The sequence below is a fragment of the Euphorbia lathyris genome, chromosome 5 (assembly GCF_963576675.1).
Source record: "Euphorbia lathyris chromosome 5, ddEupLath1.1, whole genome shotgun sequence".
Lineage (NCBI taxonomy): Eukaryota > Viridiplantae > Streptophyta > Magnoliopsida > Malpighiales > Euphorbiaceae > Euphorbia > Euphorbia lathyris.
The window spans coordinates 8,326,527-8,341,934 of record NC_088914.1 but is presented as its reverse complement, the minus strand read 5'-3'; the positions used below and the strand labels follow the sequence as shown (position 1 = coordinate 8,341,934).

The 15,408-nt window shown below is 30.4% G+C and overlaps 1 long non-coding RNA gene across 1 annotated transcript; it reads left to right on the top strand.

The window, feature by feature from the left end:
• The first annotated feature begins 10,100 nt into the window (after positions 1-10,100).
• LOC136231317 (uncharacterized) lies at positions 10,101-12,710 on the top strand. Its single transcript, XR_010689752.1, has 2 exons — positions 10,101-10,528; positions 12,064-12,710. It is a non-coding gene; the product is annotated as an uncharacterized lncRNA (long non-coding RNA).
• The last annotated feature ends 2,698 nt before the right edge of the window (positions 12,711-15,408 follow it).

Genomic DNA, 15,408 nt, shown 5'->3' with positions numbered 1-15,408 from the left:
AAATAAAATTGAAAGGTGAGATGAGATATAAATAGAGAAGGGACATTTCAATCCGACTTTAATGTTTCAATTCATCTCCAAACTCCATTTCTGATTTAAAACAGCTCAAATTTATTACTAAAATGTTCATTTTTCCTCAATTAGTCTCTGTAGAGATATAAAACAGAAAAACGAAGCAAAATAGCCCCAATAGCGACCAATTCACCTACATAATTTAGTACTAAACTGCGGATTTTTAATGCTGAAATACACACTTATCAATACACCAAGCGGCATGAATAATCTTAAACCGCACTTGAAGCTTTCCATATATCACGCCAATAAGGGCAGGAATCAGATGAGGATGTAGCTGTGTCTCACAGTGAACGAAAAGAAGTAACAGCAACCCGGTAATCCGATTTAACTGTGTATTCTTAAAGGTAACAGCAAACAAGATCTTTTTTCCATTCAAATGAGGTCATGATTTAACATGAAATTCACCTTATGCTTCATTATTTAATATAAGCCTGGCTGCTAAAATGTCACAATTGGAAAACAATTTTTACCAATTTTTTAAAAATTTTTGTATTCCTTCAAATATCCATCACTACAATCAGTATTAATAAAATTTTAAAAACATTTTTGTAAATATAATCAACCTAAAAAATTATTTTTTACCTACAGAAAACCGAAAATTAATAAACAAACGGAGAAGAAAATCTTCCAGTTCTAAGCATATGACAGAACCGAATTGCTTCAGTATCCCATAAACAACCATCACATGAAACTCCATCATCAAACTCTTCCCCATTTGTCCATCCCATTGATTTCTTTTTCATCTCCACAGACTACAGTTTTTTCTTCTCAATCTCAACTCTTCTTTTTCTCCTTCTTCAACTATAAATTTACGTAGCCACATGAATATCACAACCTTCTTCACCTTCTCTCTGCATAACTTCACAACCGACTCCGATTTCAATTCAGAATCTAATTTCAAACTTTGAATCCTATACTCCACGCCAGAGCAGACAAGAATTATACAGTAAACATATTTTGCTTCCACATTGCCTTTATCACTTGCTTTTTTCAAGTACTCAAGCCCAGAATCTGCTTTTGAATCCCTGAAATAATCCATCATTCCTTGTCGGAATAATGCTTCTGGATTTCCGACTTTTATGCACTTCTCCAGAAAAGAGGAGGCAGATTTGATGTTCTTCTTCTTCCATGGACTTATGGAGAAAGAATCTATTGAAACACGCTCAAAAACGTAATGGTCTGATGTTGCTTTGAACCATTCTCTGCAAGTTGATTTAGCATTAAAAAGATCGATTAATGATGTTGAAGCAACTCTGGCCAGAATGTTTGATAGTAAATGTTGGTAATTTGAAAAAATGCTTCTCTTTACTGTGTTTGTCTATAAGTTTTTTTGAATTCAGAATCACCATTGATGATTGAATTGCAGAACCAATAAAAAAGCAAATAATAAGAATGAAGAAGAAGATGCTTATATAAAGGTTAATTAGGAATCGTTTTATTAATGAAAACCAGACACATGAAGCAAACTAGGAAACAAACAAACTTTGGATACTCTGAGATCATGAGGAATTATATCTATGGTAATGGAATCAACAAACAAAACTTTATAATAATTTGAAATCATGTTAACAGAATCCTCACATGTCTATCCCATTGTCATTTGTTAAGAAAAGGATGAATACTTTTTTTTAACAATCAACGACACATGGTTTTGTTAGGAATAATTAAAATTACGATAAACGAAAAATAAGCAAACACACAAGAATTGTTAACCCAGTTCGCCACTCGATTAGAATGAACACGTCTGGGGGCACTGTCACACCCGACCCTAAACGACCTCAATCGACATCGGGCGTGAAATAGAAAGATCATAATCAATACTTAGGAGTCTCCAATTTATCCAAATACCATTATATTACAATTGCAATACCAAAGTTCTAACCATAATTCTAACAATAAGCAGCCAACTTCCAAAACTCGCCTAATCGGTCGGTAACCTTCTCTATATCTTGTACTTTCTCACCTAAAAACATTAAAACATTTAAAAAGGTGAGACAAAAATCTCAGTAAGAAACTATCAGCTATAAAAACCAATTTTACTTAACATAGCTATATACGTTTATAAAGGGATTCAAAACTTAAGTTTATAATATAGTCAAAGTAGTAAACCAAAAACATATAAAATATATAATATTGTATTCATTCTTGAGTTCAAAACCTTATAAAATATTATAATCAAATAAGTGTTTTATCAAACGAACTCGTATTTAATCAAACGTAAAACCTTATATCAAAATCAATAATAACCGAAAACATAATCCAAATGAACTTAAAACATTGTATCCATCCTCGAGTTTCTCCCCTTAAGTATCAATCCATAACCACATATATAGTCGAGACGTCTCTTAACATTGTCTATCCCATATGGTCTTACCCAACACTTCTTTGCCACATCCAATAGGTCTTCAAACTGTGTACACAGGCCATGTCCCTCACTGAACATGGTCTTCAAATATGGAACCACCGATCCGGATAACTCTCGATGGATATAAAATCATAAAATCATAACGTGCTCAAATATCCTTTCACAATCAAATTCTAAACTATTTCATAACCATAAATCATTTAGCTACAATTAGCTCTTTTGTATCATAAAAATCATATTTGGACTTCAATCCAAAATAATAACAATAATAACCGCAACCGATTTCTCAATCAAAAAACAATTCGTAATATATCATCAAATTCATTTTGTTCAATATAGATATATATTGAAACCAAAAACATATATGTATATATGTAAATCAACCAAATTAAGCCTTAAATCAACATAATCAAGTAAAATCTGAAATTCACATAGAAGCATAATTAATAGCTTCATTTGAACCATAATTTCACAATAAAAAGCAAAATCGTGAAAAACCTCAATTTACAAAATTCCTGCATAACCTTCAAATATCACTTTCTGAAAATTCTTTGATTATATATATATATCCATATACATAAAACTCAAAATATAGTTGATATTTACTTACATTGGTCACTAATTGAAGACCATAAACCCGTTCAATTCGCCTCTAAACTATATCTAAGACATTTTCCTCCAAACACTGCCGAAATTCAAAAACTCTTTGGCTAGGACTTAGATCTATACATAAGGATGCTATGTTTTCAATTTCAAGTGAATCGGACGGTCGAATATCCGTAAATCAAAGAAACGGTGGAGAAACGGTTCAAGAACGATGAAAATGTTGAAGAGGCACAGAAAGAAAAGAAAAAGGAAAATAGAAAACCAAAGAAGATGATGATGATCCGTATGATTTTGGAATATATATCCAAATCTGGTAAAGATCTCGTTTGGTCCTCCACCTTTATATAATCTTTTAAAACTTATTCTAAACTTTTAATTTACACCTAAACCCATCGAATTAACTCCAAATTTTTCCTATAGCACCAAATAAAAATCATACACCTAATAAGTATAATATATAGTACGATCAAGGTATAAATTCTAGAAATTTAGACCCGGACGTGATAATTCTTCCCACCTTAAGAAATTTCGTCCTCGAAATTCACATTCTCTAATCCAAATTCTCTTCCTCAAATAATCTCCAAGATCACAAAATTATTTCACATTATCAAGATTTCTCATAATTATCATAAGACCACAAATTCTAATGCTTCCTTCCATGACCTCCATGATTTACCCATATCCACATCACTGTAACAATCATTTAAATATAACTCTTAGTAACTCTAAACTTCAACCTAGTCAATTCCATCACCAATAAATCCACAGTAAAACTTCAAATATCATATATTTAATTTTATATGATATGATACACTTTGATAAACCAAATCTCACTTTAATAAATTTAAATCACCATTGATTTCACCTATTTCCAAGTTCTACAGACTTCAAAAATATAACTTTTGAACCGCTAATATGTACGATATTATATTTGTCTTAAACTTCAAATAATTCGAATCAATAAACATCATACACCTATAATCATATTTCATCATAATAATACTTAATTCTATAATTTTCACTCCAATCATATTTCGTATCATTAACTTTAATCATCATCATCAATCAATTATAAACCTCATTATTATAATACAATTTCCTATCAATAAGAGTCATTTCATAAACTCTTAAGATCACATCACTCTTATAATTCTCCAAACTATATAATATCATTCGATTTTTTTATTTGACCTATAAACACTCAATTTGATCCTTATATAAATTTAAACCATAATCACACAAACTTCAACTAAAAATAACTTCTATTAACAATATATGTACTACAAAATTTCAATTATCAACATATATCTCCTCTTATATCATATTTATCTCTTAATTTCCTACCTCAAACTGTGCTTAAGATCAGAAAAATTTGTCCTCAAAATTCATATCTTAATTGATCACTAACATCGATATCTCTCTAAACATCATTTATATAACTCTCAATAATTCTAAACCTCAACCCACTGAAGTTCACCAATAAAACAGTAATTTAAATTTCATTCATTTATTCAACTTAAGATTCTATAATACACTAAATTCATGTTATAATCTCCCAATCATTAATCAACTTTCAAACCCATTAAATAAAACCTCCATATTTTATATTTCTCAATCTCATATCTATTATCTTCAATTGATCACTTTATCATTTCCTCAATTTCCTATATTCCTAAGAAGACCAACTTATCATGTAAACCATTAGCAATGTCTCTCAAATAAAGAGAAAAGTCAAAGCAAAAACCAAATTCTGGTTTAACGCTAAAATGATCAACATATGCCGTTTTCAGCATAACTTTTTCATACGGAGTCCGATTAAGGTGATTCAAAATCCCTTGGAAACGTAAGATAATAATAAAGAACTTTCATGTAGGACTCTATGACAAATTCGGCCTCTATCTGGTCGAAAAATGCATCACAAAATTCAGGTATGAATCTGATTTTCCAGCAGCACTTATATAGACAATTCTCTATATCTCTAGCTCAAAGTTATGACTTACTCATAACCCATATCACCAAATATCAAATAATTTGCTATTTTTCATACACCCAATATTTTATTAACCATCAAATCTCATTTCTACTCCTCATTAGCTAGTTACTCAATCCTCAAAAAAATTCCAAATTATTTCTTAACTATCACCAAATATCCATATTCCGCAATTACTATCGATTATTTCTTAGCTATCACCAAATATCGATATTCCTCAATTACTATCAACCTTAGGTCCGAAGAATTTAACCTAGAGCTCTGATACCAAACTGTCACACCCGACCCTAAACGACCTCAATCGGCATCGGGCGTGAAATAGAAAGATCATAATCAATACTTAGGAGTCTCCAATTTATCCAAATACCATTATATTACAATTGCAATACCAAAGTTCTAACCATAATTCTAACAATAAGCAGCCAACTTCCAAAACTCGCCTAATCGGTCGGTAACCTTCTCTATATCTTGTACTTTCTCACCTAAAAACATTAAAATATTTAAAAAGGTGAGACAAAAATCTCAGTAAGAAACTATCAGCTATAAAAACCAATTTTACTTAACATAGCTATATACGTTTATAAAGGGATTCAAAACTTAAGTTTATAATATAGTCAAAGTAGTAAACCAAAAACATATAAAATATATAATATTGTATTCATTCTTGAGTTCAAAACCTTATAAAATATTGTAATCAAATAAGTGTTTTATCAAACGAACTCGTATTTAATCAAACGTAAAACCTTATATCAAAATCAATAATAACCGAAAACATAATCCAAATGAACTTAAAACATTGTATCCATCCTCGAGTTTCTCCCCTTAAGTATCAATCCATAACCACATATATAGTCGAGACGTCTCTTAACATTGCCTATCCCATATGGTCTTACCCAACACTTCTTTGTCATACCCAATAGGTCTTCAAACTGTGTACACAGGCCATGTCCCTCACTGAACATGGTCTTCAAATATGGAACCACCGATCCGGATAACTCTCGATGGATATAAAATCATAAAATCATAACGTGCTCAAATATCCTTTCACAATCAAATTCTAAACTATTTCATAACCATAAATCATTTAGCTACAATTAGCCCTTTTGTATCATAAAAATCATATTTGGACTTCAATCCAAAATAATAACAATAATAACCGCAACCGATTTCTCAATCAAAAAACAATTCGTAATATATCATCAAATTCATTTTGTTCAATATAGATATATATTGAAACCAAAAACATATATGTATATATGTAAATCAACCAAATTAAGCCTTAAATCAACATAATCAAGTAAAATCTGAAATTCACATAGAAGCATAATTAATAGCTTCATTTGAACCATAATTTCACAATAAAAAGCAAAATCGTGAAAAACCTCAATTTACAAAATTCCTGCATAACCTTAAAATATCACTTTTTGAAAATTCTTTGATTATATATATATATCCATATACATAAAACTCAAAATATAGTTGATATTTACTTACATTGGTCACTAATTGAAGACCATAAACCCGTTCAATTCGCCTCTAAACTATGTCTAAGACATTTTCCTCCAAACACTGCCGAAATTCAAAAACTCTTTGGCTAGGACTTAGATCTATACATAAGGATGCTATGTTTTCAATTTCAAGTGAATCGGACGGTCGAATATCCGTAAATCAAAGAAACGGTGGAGAAACGGTTCAAGAACGATGAAAATGTTGAAGAGGCACAGAAAGAAAAGAAAAAGGAAAATAGAAAACCAAAGAAGATGATGATGATCCGTATGATTTTGGAATATATATCCAAATCTGGTAAAGATCTCGTTTGGTCCTCCACCTTTATATAATCTTTTAAAACTTATTCTAAACTTTTAATTTACACCTAAACCCATCGAATTAACTCCAAATTTTTCCTATAGCACCAAATAAAAATCATACACCTAATAAGTATAATATATAGTACGATCAAGGTATAAATTCTAGAAATTTAGACCCGGACGTGACAGGCACTACCAAGCCAGGATATTTCACTATAATGAATGAGATACGGATTATAAAGAAAGAGGTTACATTTATACTCCTGAAACCCTAACCGTATGAAACCCTAATCACCCAAAAAGCCCAAAATTTTTTTTGGACCGATGGCCCAACAGGGGCTACCGCCCCCGTACCCCCGTCCAACTCAGCAGTGAGTTGAATCGCTGCAGTTGGGCCCATCGCTTCAGTTGGGCCTATATATTTTAGTCTCCATAAGCCCAACATGTTTTGATTATCCTGATTCAGAATGAAAATTGAAGTCAAACCGTAAACTTTGGTGATTTTATTTGAAAAAAAAAACAATTAATAACTTTTATGAAATATACCTCAAACTTTAATGACCTTCAATGCATTTTACTGATGTTTCTAAGAGTATATTTAGATCTTGGCTAATTATACTTATAGCCACTCAACTTTGTTTTTATTCCATTAAGGGTACACTCAACTTCAAAATTTAAATGGTTATTAAAATCAGACCGGTCTAAGAACCGGAAAAAATAAAAGGAGGTTAGAGGTTCAACCGTTATATTTCTATTCAGAATTAAGTTTATATTTAGTAAAATGTAAACAATATTAGTGAAAATTATACTAATAATAATATTTTTTAATACCAATTCATGCTATTTTAAAATATTAAAATTAATAAATTTAATATAATAAACTTAATAAATTTAGAAATTAATAAACATGGATACTTTTTAAACTAAATAGTTGTTATTATTATTAACACGTAAATATAATAAAATAAAATAATATATTTTTTATAATTGAATTTAAATTATATAATTTATTAGACTTTTAATTTTTTATGTACAATTAAAGTTTAAATTGATGTCATTGTGATAGAACAATAGGATTTTATTAAGTCATGGATTCCAACATTCCGCCGCTAATATTGATTTGTCTTGTAGGTTTAATAGATTTGTTTAGTGCTAGATCAAATGTATAGGATTTAGATGTTAAATTTCGATGTAATATTTTAATTCCGAATTTATTTTTCGCTTTCGACAATCTGTGTGGTGGATAGTTATAAACTGAAAATGGATTAAAAATATTCGGTATTATTAATCAAACTCTTGCAATGTTTAATTCGCGTACCTGTCTTTCAAAAGATGACATAATGTCAGTCTGTATGTTATTTAATTTTATGTTCCCAGACATTAATCTCGGGTGGCGACTCTGATATATCGAATTAGACTAAAACATGAAAAAAGGGCTAATAATGCATGCATTGGAAGGGACCCGCCATGCGGCGTCCAAAGACAACGTTAAGTTACGGTGTCCATTGCACTAAACGGATTTTTTCAAGTAAAAGGTACGGGCGCTCACACTGTGTTAGTAACATATTAAATATTTTGGATCATTTGATATGTTACGGCTAAATCTGCACTTCACACAAAAAAAAATATTAGAGTCAAATTTGACTATTATCCCAATAAGTTATATATATATATATATATATATATATATATATATATATATATATATGTTAGAATTCTATGTGACTCGGTCCTAATAAGTTTGTATAGAAAATTTATACATAACCTCTAAATAGGTAGGGTTTTGATAAATTGGAGATTGATACCTTTAATTTTATCAGGAATTTGATAAATTATAAATTGTTATACTATATATTTGTTATAAATTGATGATTTCATTTCGTTAAACGTAATTTCTTTTACATGTTAGAGATCTTAAACACAATCTAATTTAATTTTGAAAAGTTTTATATTGGTACTTAAAAATTGTTTCTTGACCACTCATATTAGGAAATTTATATATACGGAAAAAAATTGAGCAAGTTCGATTTAGAAAAAAAATTAACGCAAGCACGGGTAAAATCGTGTCCTTACGAACCAATGATGTATTCACCACTATATTTATGTATTAACTTATAAAATATGCAATTCTTTAAAAAAAAACTTATAAAATGTAATAATTTAAATTTTTCTTTTTTTTTGTAATTTAATAATTTAAATTTTAGTAATCTATCTATTATCTATTATCACTACAAGAAAGATGACTTTTTGTGGGGAAAAAATTGTGGGGAAATATTTTTCACCACTAAAAATAATAAATTTGTGGGGATTCATCAATTCGCCACAAATAAGACATATTTTCGGGGAGTTCAAAATTTCGCCACAAATTTTAACATATTTGTGGGGAGTCTAAAATTTCGCCACAAAATGTTAAATATTTATGTGGAATTAGATATTCGCCACTAAAAACATAATACATTAGTGGCGATAAGCAAAATTCTCCACAAAATATAAAATATTAGTGGGGAGTTTAAAAACTCCCCACCGAAAATATTTATCTTAATTAATAATTTTTATTTAAAGTACGGGTGTTTACTTTATACTCTGTTATTATTATAAACTTAAATAATTAGTAAATATCAATTAAGTTTGACTTAAGTGGTTAAGGATCTCAAGTCTCTTAAACTAGAGATCTCGAGTTCGAGTCCTAGTGTACGGAGTAAACTTTAACTAGGAGATTATTTACCTAAAAGGTGTCTAACGAGCCCCGAACCGAGCAATCTAATAAATAAAAAATTAGTAAATATTATCATATTAAAGAATTCATACGCATATAAAAATATGTGAAGCGACATGTTAAGACTTTAACTAATTAATTTATATTTTTCTGATTGACGAATTAAATGATTATGTACACGTGAATTTACAAAATAAAATTAATACTAAACTTGATAAAATATGCATTTCGTGAGAAGGATTAGATTGATGAAATAAATGATAATTGGACTAAATTATAAAATGGAGGATCTAATTAAAACGAATTAAAATGCTTTAGAGTTAGATTAAAATTTTGAAAAGAGGTTAATTAAAAGAAATAAAAACAGACAGGATAACAATAAGAAATTAAACAAATTAGAGGAGGCAATATGTAATTCGGAGGGACTCAGTTGAAACAAACTATAACTAATGGGGGTTAATTGAAATGGACAAAATAGAAGGGTCAATTCGGAAATAGGGATATAAATTTTGGATTTTAGGGTTTTTGCTCACATTTGTATCAGCCGACTTCTCCTTCTTCCTCATTTTCTTCTCTTCCGTGCCTCCTCACCAAGCCAAAGCTCAACCGCCTTCCATGGCTGTCCTGTTTCCGGTCGACTCTCTCTATTCCTTCTCCTCTATTTCCTTCCTCATTTCTCTCTTCAAAATCGGAAACTAGAGAGAACGTTGCCCAGGGCCTCCTCGGCCTACTCCGTCTTTTCCTCGGTCTTCCATCGTCTCCTTCATGTGCCTAGATAGCACTTCATCACGAGTTTCCTGAGATTAGAAACTCTTATCTGATTCTGAAGAAGGAGAAGTGATCGAACAGCGGCAGGGGAAGAAGAAGATGGCGTTTGAACAGCAGCAACTCGAAGAAGGAGAAGAAGGGGGTGGATGGTAGTGAATCTGGTGAATGGAGTCAGTCAAGGGCAAAATTGGGAACAAATGGTAAATATGTATTCCGATATTTCTCCAGAGTTAAATACGAATAGAAATGGAGACTATATCTAAATGATGTGTAAAGGTTAATTTTCTTTAAAACTTGATTGATATACTTGTGAGGTTGAATAAACTGGATAGAACTGAAATAAGTGAAATTTGGTTATATGTTGAGAGCAATGAATTATTTCCTTACTGTATCTTTGTTGAGGTTGTCTTTTGAAGTTTTAACTACTCTGATTTGCATATTTAGAAGTGAATCTTTAGGGGGATTGGTTGATTTGAGTAAAGACTCTTAGTTGATTTGAGTTTTCTAAATGACTAAATTAATTATATGGAAATGTCTTTTATATTATGAGGGTGTTTGTTTGTTAATAACTTCAATAGCTCAATGATGTAAAGTCTGAAAAAATGGCATTTGACTAGATACTTGATTTGTATAATTGTGTTTCGTTTCAGCCATTAATCAGAAGTTTGGTAATTTAGCTGAATATTCTATGCCTTACAACATATAAATTTGAATGCTGTCGTATTACTCTGATGCTTGGACATGTTAGTTGAATTTAACTGCTCTGTTGTATTTAATTTGTTCATCCGTTAATTTTCTGTTAATTGTTTGCATTGATACATTGTGCCAGGTTGGGGGATATGACTATATTTAGCTGTTAATTGTTTGCATTGATACATTGTGCCAGGTTGGGGGATATGACTATATTTAGCGAGTTTACTGGTTTAACCAATTTATTGGTGTGTTATAACCAGTTTACTGGTTTAAGCAATTTACTGGTTTATATAATATAAACCAGTAAACTGGTGGTGTATCTGTTTATTAGTTCAGTAAACTGATAAATAGATTTACTGGTAATAAAACTAGTAAACTGGTTTATAAGTTCAGTAAACTGATAAACAGATTTACTGGTAATAAAACCAGTAAACTGGTTTATCATTTTACTGCATCAAACTGCTATACCAGTTTAATGAAGTTAGGCAGACAAATTTAATATGCATGCAAGTGACTAAACTAATTTTCAGTATGACATTCTTCTCTCTTGATCCTAAATTAACGATTTTGGCTTTGTTCTGCCTCAATCTATTAGGAGGGCATCAGAGTTTCTGGGAGCTAGCCTAACCATAATTTGAGTAGTATCATTTTTTTACTATTACTTCATCTCATCATAATTGTCAGTTTGTTACAATTTCATTTCTAGATTTGGCAGTGTGAGTGATCCTTGTAGCTTTAAGAAAATATTATTAGAAAATTAGTTGAATTTCTTGATTTTGTATATGCTTTTAGTGTTTGAGATGTCTTATCTATGTCTTGAAAAATTGATGAAATATAATATGTGAAGCTTACAAATTGAAGAACTAAGCCCTGTTTTGCTGGTATATATTACACGGCATAAAAAAATTATATGATGAACTAGGTTTCTTGTTTACATTGATTCTTATATACATTAATAATAAGAGAAATGGGGAAAAAAATTTATATGATATATCTACTTATATTATTAACATGTACTTATGGTTATAATTATTCTGGGTAGGGCTATTAACGTGGAAATAAAAAAGACCAGTTGCAGCTCTGGTAACTTGGAAGAGAGTATAGACATTCCAGCAAAAGCAAAAGCACAACCAAAGATGGGAAGAGAATCTGGCAGTAAACAGGTTCTCTTGAAGCATCTAATGCTGATTTGTCATCTCTTGAAGCATCTAAGGCTGATGTGTCATTTCCTTGCAATTTTATGAATAATGTTATTCACGTTACTTCATTTCCACAAAATCCCATCAACTGTTCCACTCCTACTCGCTCTTTCTATGCCCTCCATCTCTATCAAGTTTCTCTACCCATTTCCTCAACTGCTTCTATCTTCCTCTCCCAATTAATTGGCCATCTACACTTGCTATTTCTTTGTGTCATGATTAAATTTCAACTGCTACCACTTCTCCTTCTGTTGAGATGTATTCTAGTGTTTATTTCCTAGAATAATAGTTGTAGGTTTCTGATTTCTCTAATTATGGTTTTAGGTTTGTGCCTATATGCAGATGACATATCACCGCTGAGAAAATACAGTAAGTTGTTTCATTTTCTTTCATTGAATTAATTATCTATCCCCTGTTTCCTATCTATCTGTTGAATAAATAAATATTGTCTTACATTTCAAATTTAAATGTACTGTGTCCACTTTATACTTTTTTTTAAGGCTTAATAGACACCCAACCCCTTAAACTTGTAACTTTTTTTTTCACCTGGTCCCCTCAACTTAGGGAACAACCTCTCAACTCCTTCAACTTTCCAAAAACATCACATACAACCCCTTACACCCCTATGTTCGGTCAAAATATTGACCCGTGTAGAAAATACGCTTGACTGTTGACCACACCAATGCCACATGTCACTTTTTTATTAAATTTTTCCAAGTGATTTCACCTCGACAACCACTACCGCCAACCTCAGCACCTCGATAAGGTTGCGACGACAACACCTCGGATACAATAATCACTTGAAAAAATTTAATAAAAAAATTACACGTGATATTGGTGTGGTCAACAATAAAGCGCGTTTTCGACACGGGTCAATATTTTAACCGAACATAGGGGTGTAAGGAGTTGTATGTGATGTTTTTGGAAAGTTTAGGGAGTTGAGAGGTTGTCCCCTAAGTTGAGGGGGCCAGGTGGAAAAAAGTTACAAGTTTAGGGGGTTGGGTGTCTATTAAACCTTTTTTTTAATTAGATTTCAAAAACCCCCAAGCCCAATATAAATATGAAAAATATGATTTCTTTCATGTTAATTGGTGAGTATGCAAAGAAATCATAGACACATCATTTGATATTATATAGCAATCCGATATGCAAAGATTAGATTGTTTAAATAGGAATGATAATGGAGAGGATACTACACTCTTTTCCGTTTCGTACCCGTTCCGTTACCTTAATGAGTATACTTCATGAATTATATAATCATTTTATTTAAATCGCAAGTACCCATGAGTATTTTTACCCGGTAAGATTCAATACATAAAATAAAAAATATTACAAATTTAATAAAAGATAAATTTAAGCATCCATAAATAATTTATCTATAAAATTTTTCAAATCCAGAAATTCTAAATCAATCTTAAACAATAAATATAAATTGATTTGGTGGTTAAAGTCAATGGATGAAAGTCAAATATATAGCGGCTATCAGGTATTCAAGGAGGCATTCTTATACGACACGTCACATATAATATATATGATCCATATCTATCCCATACCCTCCACGTGTAAATTTTGTATCCATACCTATCCTATACCATTTTTATACAGGGTGTGGGTAATCTTATTAAGATCGGGTATCTCGCGGGTAGAGTATCCATTGTCATCCCTAAGTTTAATGGTAAATTGTAATTATAGTACTAATATTGACTATTAAATTTTGAGTTCAAAAATTATGAATTATTCTTTTACAAATTATATTTTAAGTTTTTGCACAACCATGAAATACCTTTTTAACTTCTCAAATTTTGCATGGCCATGATCATATTGAGTTCGTTGAATTTAAAAAAAGGTAACATGATTTATATAGATTAAAGATATATTTTTTATTACAATTTTTTTTTCAATATTAAATAATGCAAAATATGGTAGTGGATAGGACGGAGTGGAGGGAGTGAATCTGTGTCGCTGACACGACTTGATTTTCACGGTTTTATATGATGGTTCATGTTAGCCGACCCCGAATCATTTCGGGACTAAGGCTTTGTTGTTGTTGTTGTTGTTGTTGTATTAAATAATGCAAAAGTTTGGCCTCGGATGACGGATGACGGTGATTCAACCATGTAAAGTGGTGTTTGATACGGATTAAAATTAAGTGCTGAAAAAATCAATATCGAATTTTAAGTGCTGAATATTATAAATGCTTAAAATATTAAACGATATAACTGTTTGATAAATACTAAAAATAAATACTGAATTTAAAAATATTAATGTTCAACTTACAAATTTAAGTTATTTTTTTTTTTTTTACTTAAAAGATGATTTAACAGAAATATTTAAGTTGTATTATCAAATAAGCTTAAAACCAATAAACACTTAATGTATTAATTTTAAGTGTTGAAACATGGTCTAAACCCCAATTCTCTTAGCAATCAAAATAAGGTGCTGTTTGATAAAACTGAAATTAAGTAATGAAAAAATAAGTACTGAATTTTAAGTGCTGAATATTATAAGTGCTAAACACATTGAATGATGTAAGTCTTATAAAAATATTAGTTGATCATGTTTAACTTAAAATGTTAAGTTAAATATTTTAACTTATCAAAATAAGTGATTTTTTAACTTAATTAACTAATTTAAGTGGTGGAGAAACAATCGTTATCAAACGCACTTAAATTAAATAAGTGCTTAACATTTTAATTTAAGTGCTTAAATGGTTTATCAAACAATGAAAAACTATGTAATTGTAATATAAAATGTAGTTTTTAAAAAAAAAAGTATTTAATAATAAACAAACTGAATTATTCATTAATATTTTACTGTGTAATAAATTATCAAATGATTAAAATATTTATATATTCATCAAATTTTAATTTATGAATTTCTGAAAAATTTACATAATGTCATCGAAAACAAATAAAAAACTCATCGTGCTAGAATCTTCAGTCCTTGAATTTGATGCAGAATCTTTTAATCGGTTCATTACCGGAATCTCTATCTCAGCTGCCGAATTTGCGGTATTTGGGTCTAGAGGCGAATAATTTAACGGGTGAGATTCCGGTGAAATTTGGGGAATTTCAGCGGCTTGAGACGCTGTTGCTCGCTGGGAATTTTCTTAATGGGACTATACCGGTTCAGCTTGGTTAATTCAATTGATTTGAAAGAGTTTGTTTTGTTAATTCAATTAACTTTAG